Below are 13,203 nucleotides of genomic sequence, written 5' to 3'. Positions count from 1 at the left end.
TATATATATATATATATTTTTTTTTTCTCTAGGCTATTATTAAGAAGTAGACTATTAAACAGTGTTCCCTCTCCCAGCCCAATAGAAGTTAACTTTTACCTTATTTGGTCAGCATCCTGCTGAATATCTTCCAGGCCAATACACATTACAAGATGGTCTCCTTCCATGTCTCCCATGTTGCATAGAGGACATTCCGGTGAATCTACGATGCTTATTCGATGGATGTGTTTTTGGAGCAGATCCTGTTACTAGGCGAAACGATCCACTCCCTCAGTTCTGGTAAGATTGCCGGGGATTCTTTTAATCTTATTCAGAAGGCTCTAATATATATATATAAATTAATTGGGGAACTCCGAGCTGAGCTCTTCTCCTTAAGGAGGAAAGTGGACTTCGGAAGATCCCGGCGCTTCTCTCTCAACCGAGGTCACTGGTATTAGTACAAGAGCCCAAGAGAAGAAAAAAGGCAACTATTTCACCCCAATTTTTTATTACTTTAGTGAGAACTATGTATAATTACTAGTCAAAATTGGTGAGTCAGCCAATTATACGTAAGGGGAATAAAAATAACGGCTGTCAAAACGTTAAAAATAATTAATTTTTCATTCGGAGCTCCATATCTGTAATCTACCAACAACAATAGAAAATCTAAGAGAACATCATTTAAAGTTGAGTAAATTTTCTAAAATATAAGCCCTAATAGAGCTATTTACGTTCAATAGTTCTCGAGATATAGCTTTTTAAGATGCAACATTTCATAAAATTGTACAAAACGACTAGAACATCAGTTGTTAGTGAATTTATTTTCAAAAATCTATATCTCAAAAACCATTTGACGTACAGATGTCTATAAGCACTTCAATTAAAGCTAGTATAATGGACTATAAATTAGTCATTGACCTTTATCTTCGTAGGAGTAGTAGTTTTCATGATACCGGCTAAAATAAATTGATTTATAGGTTTTCGGACAAATTTTCATGTGCAAAATTTAAATTGATATGCGAATATCATAAAAACTATATGTCAAACCTATTAATCATAAATAGCTCTATTAGGGTTCATATTTTAGCAAATTTACTCTTCTTTAAATAATGTTCTCTTAGATTTTCTAGTGTTTTTTGTAGTTTGTAAGATATAGACCTCAGAATGAAAAATTAATGTTTTTTAAAAGTTTTAAGGTTAACAGCCGCCATTTTTTATTTCCCTTACCTATATTTGGCAGAATCATCAATTTTTACAAGCAATTATACATAGTTTCCATTAAAGTAATCAAAAATTGGGGTGAGATAACTGCCTTATTTTCTTCCCCGCGCTTGTACTAAGAAGTAGGACAAAAAAGTTTGAGAAGCACTGGTCTATGCCGATACAAAATTTGAAGAAAATCTGAGATGTAAGATTCAAAAGTATATTGAGTTGACGTGGAATTAACATCTTTAATAAACATGTTCCTGTAAATATAATTAATTAAATAACATTTAGTATGAAATGTATAACAGAAAACTATACTATTTACTATCAAGCCAATGCTATCAATATAGGCCAAACTTTGTAAGAAAGTTTTTAAGAACATTTAATTGTTAAGATAAAATGACTGAGATTCAAAATCATTCCTTGTTTCATATTATTTTATTTTGTAATATTACATTCTGACATATATTTGCAGACAATAGTAATAAGAACCAGAAAGCATAATTACAGAGATATAAATTAAATAATAAGAAAAAGGGGGAAAAATAAACTTAAAGTAATTATTATCCTAAATACATTCAACCTGGCGATCACCGGTCCGAGCTTTTTCCGCACTTGTGAAGGAAAAATTAGGACTCCAAGAGATCCCGACGTTTCTCTACCCACCGCGTCACAGGTGCAAACCTAAATCTAAACCAGATCAATCTTAAGGCAATCCTTCCACCTAAGTTTTGGTCTACCACTCGAATGTTTACTCATCGATTCAGTCAGTGTTTATTAACATTTTAGGTATTAAGTTGTAATACTTTAGTTTTCTGGGCAGAAAGTGCGAGCTAAGCAATTTCGAAACCGAAAGAAAAACAATCATTTTTAGTCTTTAACCTTCATTTTACTTTCTTATCAATTTCGTATATTCTAATCACCCTAGAACCGAAATACTTAAATATAATTTAGATTGATTTGTGCAGTTGTATAATAAATTCCATTCACTTTCACATAATGAACAAAGTACAACACTGTATAGGTTAGGATAACACATTTCTTAAAATCTAATTTAAAATTTTAATTTATACACAAAAAAATGCATGTTTTAAAAATTTTCAAATTAATCTTGGAATAGATAGCATTATCACATAACACACGACGAAATGTAAATGTGGTATGGTAGTTGTTCCATACTAAAAAAAAAAAAAAATCAAAAATTAAAGTTCCACTCTCATAAATTAAACTGTTTATTCATGTTAATTATTATAACCATAATTTTGTAATAATAACACAGAAAACATAATTTTGTCACCATCGAAAGCGTAAAAGAACCTAAAAAGCTAGAACGGTTCACCTAGAACAATTAAAGCTTCCTTCAACGTAGGACGAACTAGTGTGTCCTCACCCCCCCCCCCCTTCCGGATGGTGATATTAGGTTTTCTTTCTTTTATTTTTCTTTCTGCTTGTTTTAGGAACTCGACAACGAAATGCAAGTGTAAATATCAGTGATTCAAGTGAAATTTTAAGTTTATTTTTATTTGTCTTTTCTTTTGCATAAAGTTTTTTTTTTAGTACTATTATAATTTGTATATATATAAAAGTTTTCATGAAAATAAATAAATAAAGATGGGAATAATTATCTAATTAATAAGCCTGGAGATATATCTGAACATTTTGACACTTGCTTCTTGCAAGCTACTGATTCTATTGAAATATTTTCCACCAACATTTTTAATGTAACTTGCCAAGCCATTGTTGCATTCCTTTGATAGGCAGTACTGCGTCAACATAACCTTCTTGTACCGAACAAGCAAAGTCTATACTGTCAATGTTTTCTATGAAACCAATACTTATTTATTGGAAAACAAAAACCTTATATAAGTTAGGAGCTGGAAAAAACTGATCATTAGATTTTTTTTTCTTATTGTTGATGTTAGTGATACTCTATTTCATGACAGAATTTCCTTATCAGGTCTACTCGGAAAAACCAGCTCTATTCAATATAGCTTTAACCATTACGTTATGTAACTTCAATAAATTATTAACATTTTTCACTATTCATATATATAAATTACGGCCTGTCAGTTGACCGAGAGCCATATCAGTTGTATAAGTAGTGTTCATCAAACCAGAGAGTCATGTGGAACACTATAAGAGCGTGTTCCAATGGATGAGGAAAATCACCTCAGACCTTCTAGAGAGATGTGAACGCAGACCAAGTAAGAGCAGATCAATTTTTTGTGACATAAAATCTTCATAAGTGCGAGATCGGATCTCCATAAGGTGTCAGCCCTACCCGTATAAGAGAAACGATGACTGGGAGCATTAAATTATTATCGAAGGATTCTTAAGGGCATGGTAGAGTACCTTGTATCCCTCAATAATTTGTTAGAGAAAAGGAGCACGATAGTATCCGCTTAATATGGTGTCCGCGATTTTATGGGCCACCTTACAAAATGGGACAATGGTGAACCGTAAAGTGGGGACGAAAAGGTGGAAAGCTGTAAGAGCTGCGATGTGTGACAGAGGACCATATCACTTGACCGAGTGGCATATCCACCATCCTCTACTTCGACATGACACTGGACATCTTACCTTCTCCAGCCACGCTAGGAAGAGACTCAAGTTGATCCAACAGCAGTCCTATAGGCTCTACCTCACTGCAGTTCTCACTTCGCCTCAAGTTGAAGATCTATAAGGCAATCATGCTCTGGACTCTGTTCTATGGTGCACCTCTCCTACGAAGCCTCTTCAAGGTTACGCTGAACAAGCTACATAGTTTCCAGAATTCCTTCATTCGGCGAATAGTCAGAGGAACTCCAGAGGGCCAGGGACAGTTCTATCCATAATGATCTCCACCTCACCTCTGTATTGGAGTTCATGGGTCTAAGGCAAATCAAGTTCTTTGATGGGCTGAAGGCCTGTTCTGGTCGTCGCTCTTCAGAGAGGTGACCCTTCCACCAAGAACGAGGAGGTGGCGAAGGAGGAGCTTCAGGTTGTGCAGCTTCTATTACCCCAGTGGGTTTTTGTATCTTTTTAGCCCTGATGAAGCTCTAAAAAGTGAGACGAAACGTCGGCAATTAAATAGTTGCTAACTAAATTTTTATCTTCATCTTTTTATGACCCCCTGAGCATCTTCTTCATAATAAAAATATAAAGTTTTATACAAATAAGTAATTGTTTCTGACATAATGGAGGAAGTTGTTTGTTAAATAAAAATGTAAAAACAGTGAACATTATTTTTTAGAATATTTAATGAACAAAAAATTAATAGTAATTAAAAAGACAAAACAATATAAATAACAAAACGTGAGATGTGAACAGTAACTCTCAACCTTTGTTGTAACTTGTTTTTTTTTACCTTTGGAAGGCCTCAAGGGCTTTTTGAAAAAATCAAATAAATGAAAATAGTTATGTGCATTTAGATTGTTAAATTTTTATACAACAATGAACACTCCATGGAGCTATTTGTTAGGATTACCGAGATTGCGCCGCATATGCAAGTGCAAGTAAATATTACAATGGATTTACAACATTATTAACAATTGCAAACTCCTCTAGTTTTAATTACGTCATCAAATAAATATCTATGCTAGACTTGAAAAATAAATTCACAGTTTCAAAACGTCTAATTAATTTCAAGAGAGAGAGAAAAAAAGGTAATTTAGTGCTTGTGTCACTGCATAAATCTAGTTAAAGCTAACATAAAAAGTATATTTTCTTGAACGGATATATTCCTACGATCTATTAACCGCTGTAGATCAAGTCTGCTAATTCATAAATCGTCACCAGGGCCATACAAAGAATAATACGACTTGAAAACTGATTATTCCCACAAAGTAGATTGCTAACCTTAATAGTTTATATAACATTAGAAAAACATGTTTTACACAATGTAGAAACAGTTAGGTAACATGGCAATTGTAAAAGAGCCAACACCTTCATCACAAGTAATTTCTTATCGGGCCTTTTGAAAATATCCTGACAGGAATCCCTAATCAAACATACTCTGCAACTGTTGCACACCTGTACATCAAACAGATGAAGCCGCTCGCGAACAGGGACTATTAATTGTTCCTTTATTTTTTTATATCTATGAAATAGGTTATTTAAAAAATAAAAATTATTTATTAAAATTTACAACTTTATTTACATAAAAATACATCTAGTAAAGGTGATGTTAGATAATTTAGCAATATTCTAATAGCATTTCTACAAGAGAAATTCTGGAGGTCATCTTTTTTCAAGCACCTCGGAAAATTATCAGGAATAGAAGAGGAAGCTCGCCTAGAAACTAGCGGGTTTGGGAGTTTATAATGGGAGAATTGATATCTGGTTCGGGCTAGATCAATAAGGGTAATTTTATTTGTAAAAAAGTATGGACCTTTGAGGATTTTACGAAATATTTGGGATTGTAAGGATTGGATGAGAGAGAAATTCGAAGGTTTAGCGGAGCCCCAAAGCTCAACACTGTTAGGAATATAATGGAAGGATTGGTATCTGGTTCGGGCTGGATCAATAAAGGTAATTTTATTTGTAAAAAAGTAAGGGCCATTGAGGATTTTGCGAAAGATTTGGGATTGTAAGGATTGGATGCGAAAGAAATTCGAAGGTTTAGTGGAGCCCCAAAGCTCAACATCCAGATTATAGGCAGGTAGATCAATCTTTTGTAATGCATTTCAAGTTTAGACCGTTCGTGAGGATAGTCTTAGGATTGGATTGGGATGTCAGCTGTATAGCCAGTATAGAGGATGGAACTGAGGATCCTGCTTTGAGGAACATCAGCGGATTGAAATAAGAGAGATGAACAGGCACCATTTTGGTTTACTTTGAATAATCTATCAGTGAGAAAGGAACGGATAGTAAGAAAGTATGTAGAATGTAGGAATTAACGGAGTTTATAAAGCAGTACTGTTCATCAGATTTGATGAAAAGCCTGTTCTACATCGAAAAAGACTCCCACAGTTCGCACAGTTCATACTGCGCTCCAAAGAAGATGAGAAAACGTAAACCACACGATGAGCTTGCTGAATAGTGGAATGGGATAGGATGAGGTATAAGCGTTTATTCAATTCAAATAAACACAAACTAAATTGTGCATCCACAGCTCAATTAGATTACATTTCTACTTCTTTAACCTCCTGTACCAGAGATTCGAAACCCTGTACTAGCTTGATATAATCTTATTAGGTTATTAATTATTTTTATTTAAATTTCATAAAAAATAAATGGACAGAGCCAAGTAGTACGGGTTCGTGACGAATTCTCCAGGACCTTGCGGTGTTCCCCATGGATCAGCCTTATTCCCCGTTCTCTTTTCGATATATACGGCGGACAATGTAGGACTGCATATGCCGACGACATCGCCATCTATAGCAGTAATGTCAAAACCCATACAGTCCTGGGCCAGGTCGAAACTGTCAGTAGGGATATCACGCAGATACTTAAGAGGAACATTAAACTCAACGTAAATCCGTCTAAGGCCGACTGTGTGATTTGCTCCGCAGAAAGGGAAAAGGGTCCGAGTAGAGAATTCAATAGTTTATCTATGGATCAAGGTGGACAGATATTTCACTCTATCTACTCATATCAATAACAAAGTTAAACAGGTAAGGAGAAAAACATATCGCCTCCATCGCCTACTACTATCGTCTACTCTCTCTTTAAGATTAAAAATAAAAACATATAAAAGCATCTTAAGACCAGCTCTTTTAGGAAGCGGAATGACTCTTCACTCGTCTTCGGGAAGGAACGTCATCTTCAACAGTTTCAGGAAGCAGTACTGCGGAAGATGGTGAGGTCTATAGCACTGAAGAAGATGGAACCTGAACAACTCACGAGTTCTTTGAACTGCCGACTGTGCCCGACTTTATAAAACGGGGGCACATCAAGTTCTTCGACTCGCTGAAAGGTACCATCAACCCGCTGTACAGGACCACCATCTTCAGCTCCAATTAGGTGACAACAGTGCATGTTGCAGTACCAAACATAATAAATACGTGTGCCACAGAGACACGCATATTTAGGTTAGATAGAGTTAATTTTTAGTTATAGGACAAAGAAAATGCTCATGTGTGACCCAAGACCTTAGATCTACCCGATGAAATTTCAGTGGAGCCGATCTCACTACTACATAAACTGCTTAAAATATTGCTCTAGCTACAGTACAAAGAGCTACATGTGTATATATGCATCTGTTCTTATTTATTTGCTTTCTTTCAGATTAATGGTTTCTGGAAAAAATTAAAAAAACATAATAAATGTTACTTGTCAGATGTTATGTTTTAAATAAACAATTTTATTTTTTTGTATTATTTTAATATTATTTTCTTCTTCATTTTCCGTCTGTTAGTGTCTTTAAATTTTTCCCACATCTAATTTTCAGTTTTTTTTTTTTTTATATACGTCTCCTGTACTTTTTTAACGGTATATTTTACCTATTTTTTAAATTTTGATTCTTAACATTGTAACGTAATTATTTATTCTTATCATTCTTTATTCAAGTTTATTTTACATTAACGCTATTTTATGTCTCCCTTCCTTTTATTTATATATAATTTTCTTATCACTTAGTTTTTACATAATGTTTATGCTAACTTAATTTACCTTATTGCTGTGTTCTTAGTTGTTTTTGTATCTTTTTAGCCCTGATGAAGCTCCGCAAAGTGGGGTGAAACGTCGGCCATTAAATAGTTAAAAACTATTTGTTCTTTTTTGACCGCAGCCCTGATCATCTTCTTATATTTAAAACAATTTTTGTTTACAAAGATTATTCTTTAAAAAAGGTAATTAAACTGCTATAAATAAAAATTGCTATTTGGATAAATTTTAGTGCGTGCCACAAGCATAATACATTTTAGTGCGTGTGCAAATTATGACTGATTGCACCTTCACAGTTTAAACTAAGATTTATTAAATCCTGGGTAAAATGGATAATTATCCGTTGCACCAGAAAAATTAACCTTTAAATCTGGCGGTAAACTTTACCGGTCAATGATAGCTGGATAAAATGAGATTTAGAGAAAATCTACGTTTAAGTAGGTAACCATACATGGAACCTTCCACAGTTCCACTTCGATCTGTTATCTAGTGAACATGTATTGTATTTATTCTGTTTCTTTCCAAATTCAACTAAAAGTATTTGATTCAGATGTACAATGTGACAGACGACGAAGACGTAATTATTATTTACAATGGTCGGATCAAGAATTGTTTTAACATTAAATGTCGAAAGTGGCTGTTGAATCAATTTTAAATTTAATTGGAACTACTATTTCTAATAATAGCGATAGGAATTGCGGAGTTTAAAAATTATCTCAGTTAATCTGGTTAATATAACTTTTAACACCATGTATATTAAAATGTAAAGGTTTTAATTAGGCAGTAAATAGATTTGATTACTTTATAAGTATGTTTTGTTTTAAAAGAAGAGAATTAATGCTTGTGGTGTAGTGTTTATGGTGAAATACCAGCCAATGGGATTATTTGCCACAACACAACAATAACAGTTATGACCTAAGTTCAGTAGCCTATGTACTATCGGCCAGTCGCCTTGTACAGAGTAGTCAGGCACCAGACCTTGCTGCATGATTTATCGGAGCGCCGTATCGATTGTGGGGCCCATCGATGTGGATTGAGAACATCGCCTCCGACCTTTCGGAACGGGCTTCAAGACCCTGACCATCGGAGTTCATCAAATTATAAAAATATTATAATCAGCAATTTGTAAATTTTGTTTTTGTTTTGTTTTTTAATTTTAACTTTGTTCTATATTTTCCAAAGCTTCTTTTTTTTTTTATAATTTAATATATGTATTTCGTTTGAATATTAACTTATAACTAATAAATATTTCGATCTGAGCCAGCGTTTCTTTTGTTCTTTAGTTAAGCTTTCCTACAAAGAGACAGAGTCGATTTGAGGTGGCTTGACAATAACTGTAGACCAGAAATACGTTGCTAAGTGACTGGAGTTCTACTAAACTCTTAGACATATCTAAGTTATTCTTAGTTGTACTGGAGACTGGTGCAACCGGTCCTTAAAAATAAAATCTATTTAAATAAAATTGCGAAATCATCATTCATTACATTTAAACAGGAGCTACTCTCATTGCTCGACTCTGAAAAAAAAAATCTGGAGAAGAAACTAAAAAGAAACTAGTCTAGGTTGGCGAAACCGCTCCATCTACATCTCGGAGTACGTTGGTGGACGAGGAGAAAGGGGGCAAAATAGAAAATAAAGTAGGAAAGAGAAAAAAGAGTCGTAAAGGTTCACTACAAATAGCACTGACGAATCCATAGTGATGATGATGATGATAATAATACTTCATTTATTCTGAGATGAGTCCCTTAAGAATAATACAGAGAAATAAACACATGAGGCCTTAGGAACCTCAGAGATAATTAAACAAAAATACAAAGAAATATAAATAGTCATTATAAAAAAAAAATTATAAATTACTTTCTCACTTTAATCAGTTGAACAACAAAAAAAAACAATTAAGAATGATATAATAGTTTATATACATTTTTATAATTTTATGGGGTCTGAATGGATAAGAAATGATTGAACAGGCGGGATTTAAAGGCAGGAAGGGTATCGGAGCGACGGATACTATAATAGATGGAATTACATAGGGATGAGGATCGGATAATGAATGAATAATAATGAATGATAATGATAGAATAATCTATCGAAAGCAGCGGTTCGGTGGGCCTTTGTGTATAAAGCTGAAGACCAGGAACGGGTATTGCGGGAACAAATAGAGGATTTGAATTGAAGGTGATGACACTATTCTTCAAATTGAGTCAAGTGATGACTCTACCTTTGGGTGAATTTCAATAAAATCTGAGTCTGATGCAACTTGTTTACTCCGCGATGTCAAATTTTCATAAGATCGAAGTGGTGAGTTTGAACAGTGTCTGATTTGCTCATGTTCGGCTGATGAAAATTAGTGATACTTCACTTACCAGAAGCCCTTCTCAGCGGACAGCTTTTATTAAAGTCCTGACCAACAAGGTACTCATATTCAATCCACTTGGACTTCTCTCTTAAAGAAATCTTCCATTCCAAACGCAGATAAAAATTTTATTCATAACTTTTCAAATCTCTATAACGGACACAGGTCATAAAATATGAATGCACAAAACCACGATTCCATTTTATGAGTCATTTGTGTTGAGAAAAAATAACATAATATTTTTTTTGCGGAATATATTAATATTAAAGATAAAATTACATTAAATAAAAATTATTCATTATGTATTTTAGTGTTTTTATGTAACTATTTAATTCTTATTTCAAACTAGAGAGAAAATTTAATTTAGAAATTTTATTTTGTATTGTAATAAACAAAGAAAGTAGCATTTTTTTTTTTTTTTATTGTTTTATTCTGAATTTCCCCTTCTTTGTTTATGACACCTCAAATTAAACTCAGGTGACGATAAGAAAATAATTCTATTATTATATTTTTTGTGTTATTTTTATTTTACCCCTTATTAACGGAAACCTCATTATAACGGGCAAAGGTATCTTTCCCTAGGGTTTCCATTATTCGAGTATTTAAAATAATTATACATAAGTTTCATAATTTAATGTTTGCAATTTATCCAGTAAACTTCCCATATTTCAATTCTTACTATTTACTGGTAACATAAAATAAATTGAATCCATTTAAGTCTCAAACACTCTTAATTAATAGATGGAATATGATCCGGGTGCGGTCAAATTAAACTTAAATAGTACAAAATATTATCTTCCAATCTTTATTAATATTTTAAATGTCCAACGTTTCGGCCAATCAAGCCTCCCTCAAGGACAATCTTAATTATAAATTCACTCCTCACACCCAACAATTAAAATTTTCTGTAGCCTATTCTTCCTAGGTCTAATAAAATTACTCAAATTAACTTATTTTAATTAAAATTATCTTACAATATTATCTATTTAACTGTCTACAATATTATTTTATAATTTGTAATTAATTGTGTAAGATAATTAAAAATGTTGAAACGTTGGACATTCAAAATATTAATAAAGAGTGATTTAAACGGATACAATTTATTTTATTTAAACAATAAAACCCGTTTCGAAAAGGTGATAGGATTATAATTATTGCTAATCCAATAGTCGGTATAATAAATATATGAAAATAGGTTGTTTTTTATTGATTACATTAATGATCAACACATCGAATTGATATTATATCTTAGCTACTATGCTTCTGTGTGAGTGTCCCGGATGTACTTAGCATATGACATTATAGCCAACTACTATAGAAGCTTATGCAACTTGTTATGGAAAATACTGAGCAATTCTGCTCCTCGAATTGCTCGTTCAGTGTTTCTATTTCCTAATTCTACGATTGAATAAATACAAGCATTTAATAATTTAAAAGGAAAGTGTACATGTATTTAAGTATTTGTTCAAGCCACATGAATATCCATCTTCCAATCCTTGATTCATATCATGTTATTCCTGACCAACAGTTTGGATTTAGAACATCCCCCATCCATAAAGACCTAAATGTTCCTTATTTAACCGATCCAACCCGAACCCAACTTCATTACTTCCATTATAAACTCCCTCACCACCGAAATACCACCTCCCTAACGCCGAGGCGCCTGAAAAGAAGATGACATCGTGACCTAATATTGTAAAATGTTTTTAGAGTTCTACTACTGGGTAGTTTCTCTACATTCTGTTTCATATAATTATGATCTTACTTTAAATTTGCTTGTTGTATTTTATATACAGTTCTAAATTTCAATAAATAAAAAAGAACATCCCATTCTACCATAGAACAGTGTCATCAAGAGGTTGATGTCATATCTTCCACTTTGGAGCGCGGAATGTACTGCAATGGGAATCTTCCTCGACGTTAAACAAGCTTTTGATCGAGTCTGGCATCCAGGACTGCTCTATAAACTTCGTCGATTCCTTCCCCCTACATAGTTCATTTTAATCCGCTACTCCCTCTCTGATAGAACATTTAAAGTTAATCATAACCTAACCTACTCATCTCTCTTTCCTCAATCCGCCGGTGTTCCTCAAGGTAGTATCTTATGTGCCAATCTCTATACAGTTTATACAGCTGACATCCCAACACACCATAACACAGTCCTAAAAACTGTCTGTAAGCAACGACCCTACTAATGCATCATAAACTCTACAGACACACATAACATTGAAGAATGATATCAAAACTGGAGAATCAAAATAAATCCTAACAAAGCCCACAAGATCACCTTTACTCACCATCGTAAACCTCTACCCTCCTGTCCAACAATATCCTTTTTAAATATTCCACTTACGCTTGGTGAACAGATTCGCTACTTAGAACATCTTGACAAGGAACCAACTTGGAATCCCCATACAAGACTGAAACGGCAAGAAACTGCTCGTAGATTAATATTACTATAACACCTTCTTGACCTCACTACAATTAGGTTTCACTACAATTAGGTTTCACTACAAAAAATTATTATATACTATGATAATCAGACCAATTTGGGCAACGAAATTGAGCTCTGAGGCTCTATCCCGTATCCAATCCTTAGAATTCCAAATCCTCCGTAAAATCCTCGATGTTCCTTCTTCATAAATAAACTTATCCACAAAGACCTTAACATCCCCATCGTTGCAAATTTGGCACGAAATAGATATACGCCTTTCATTCCAAATTCCTTACACATTCTAACTCATTAGTTTTTAAGCTCTAATCCTTAACAATCCCTGATAATCCTCTGAGGCGTCTGAAAATAAGATAAAATTTAATCAAATTTTACCTCAGGTTCCCTTATAGTAATAGTTTCTCATTTCAATATAATTGTAGCAATGAATCAAGACCCTTTCCAGGATCAAGAAAGGAGTTGATAAGAAAGCTCAAATGTGAAATAAATTTCTGTAAAATCTCATATTTTTTAAATTATTTTCACACCTTGGCCTTCTATCATATCACATTAACTTTTTTTCTCACCTTGAAATTTAAATTCTAAAATTCTGAGCAGTTGGAGCCTAATTTGCTATATATATATA

The sequence above is a fragment of the Halyomorpha halys genome, unplaced genomic scaffold (genome assembly GCF_000696795.3).
Source record: "Halyomorpha halys isolate HHAL.00 unplaced genomic scaffold, Hhal_1.1 Scaffold684.1, whole genome shotgun sequence".
NCBI classification, from domain to species: domain Eukaryota; kingdom Metazoa; phylum Arthropoda; class Insecta; order Hemiptera; family Pentatomidae; genus Halyomorpha; species Halyomorpha halys.
Note: the sequence above shows the minus strand (reverse complement) of the source record.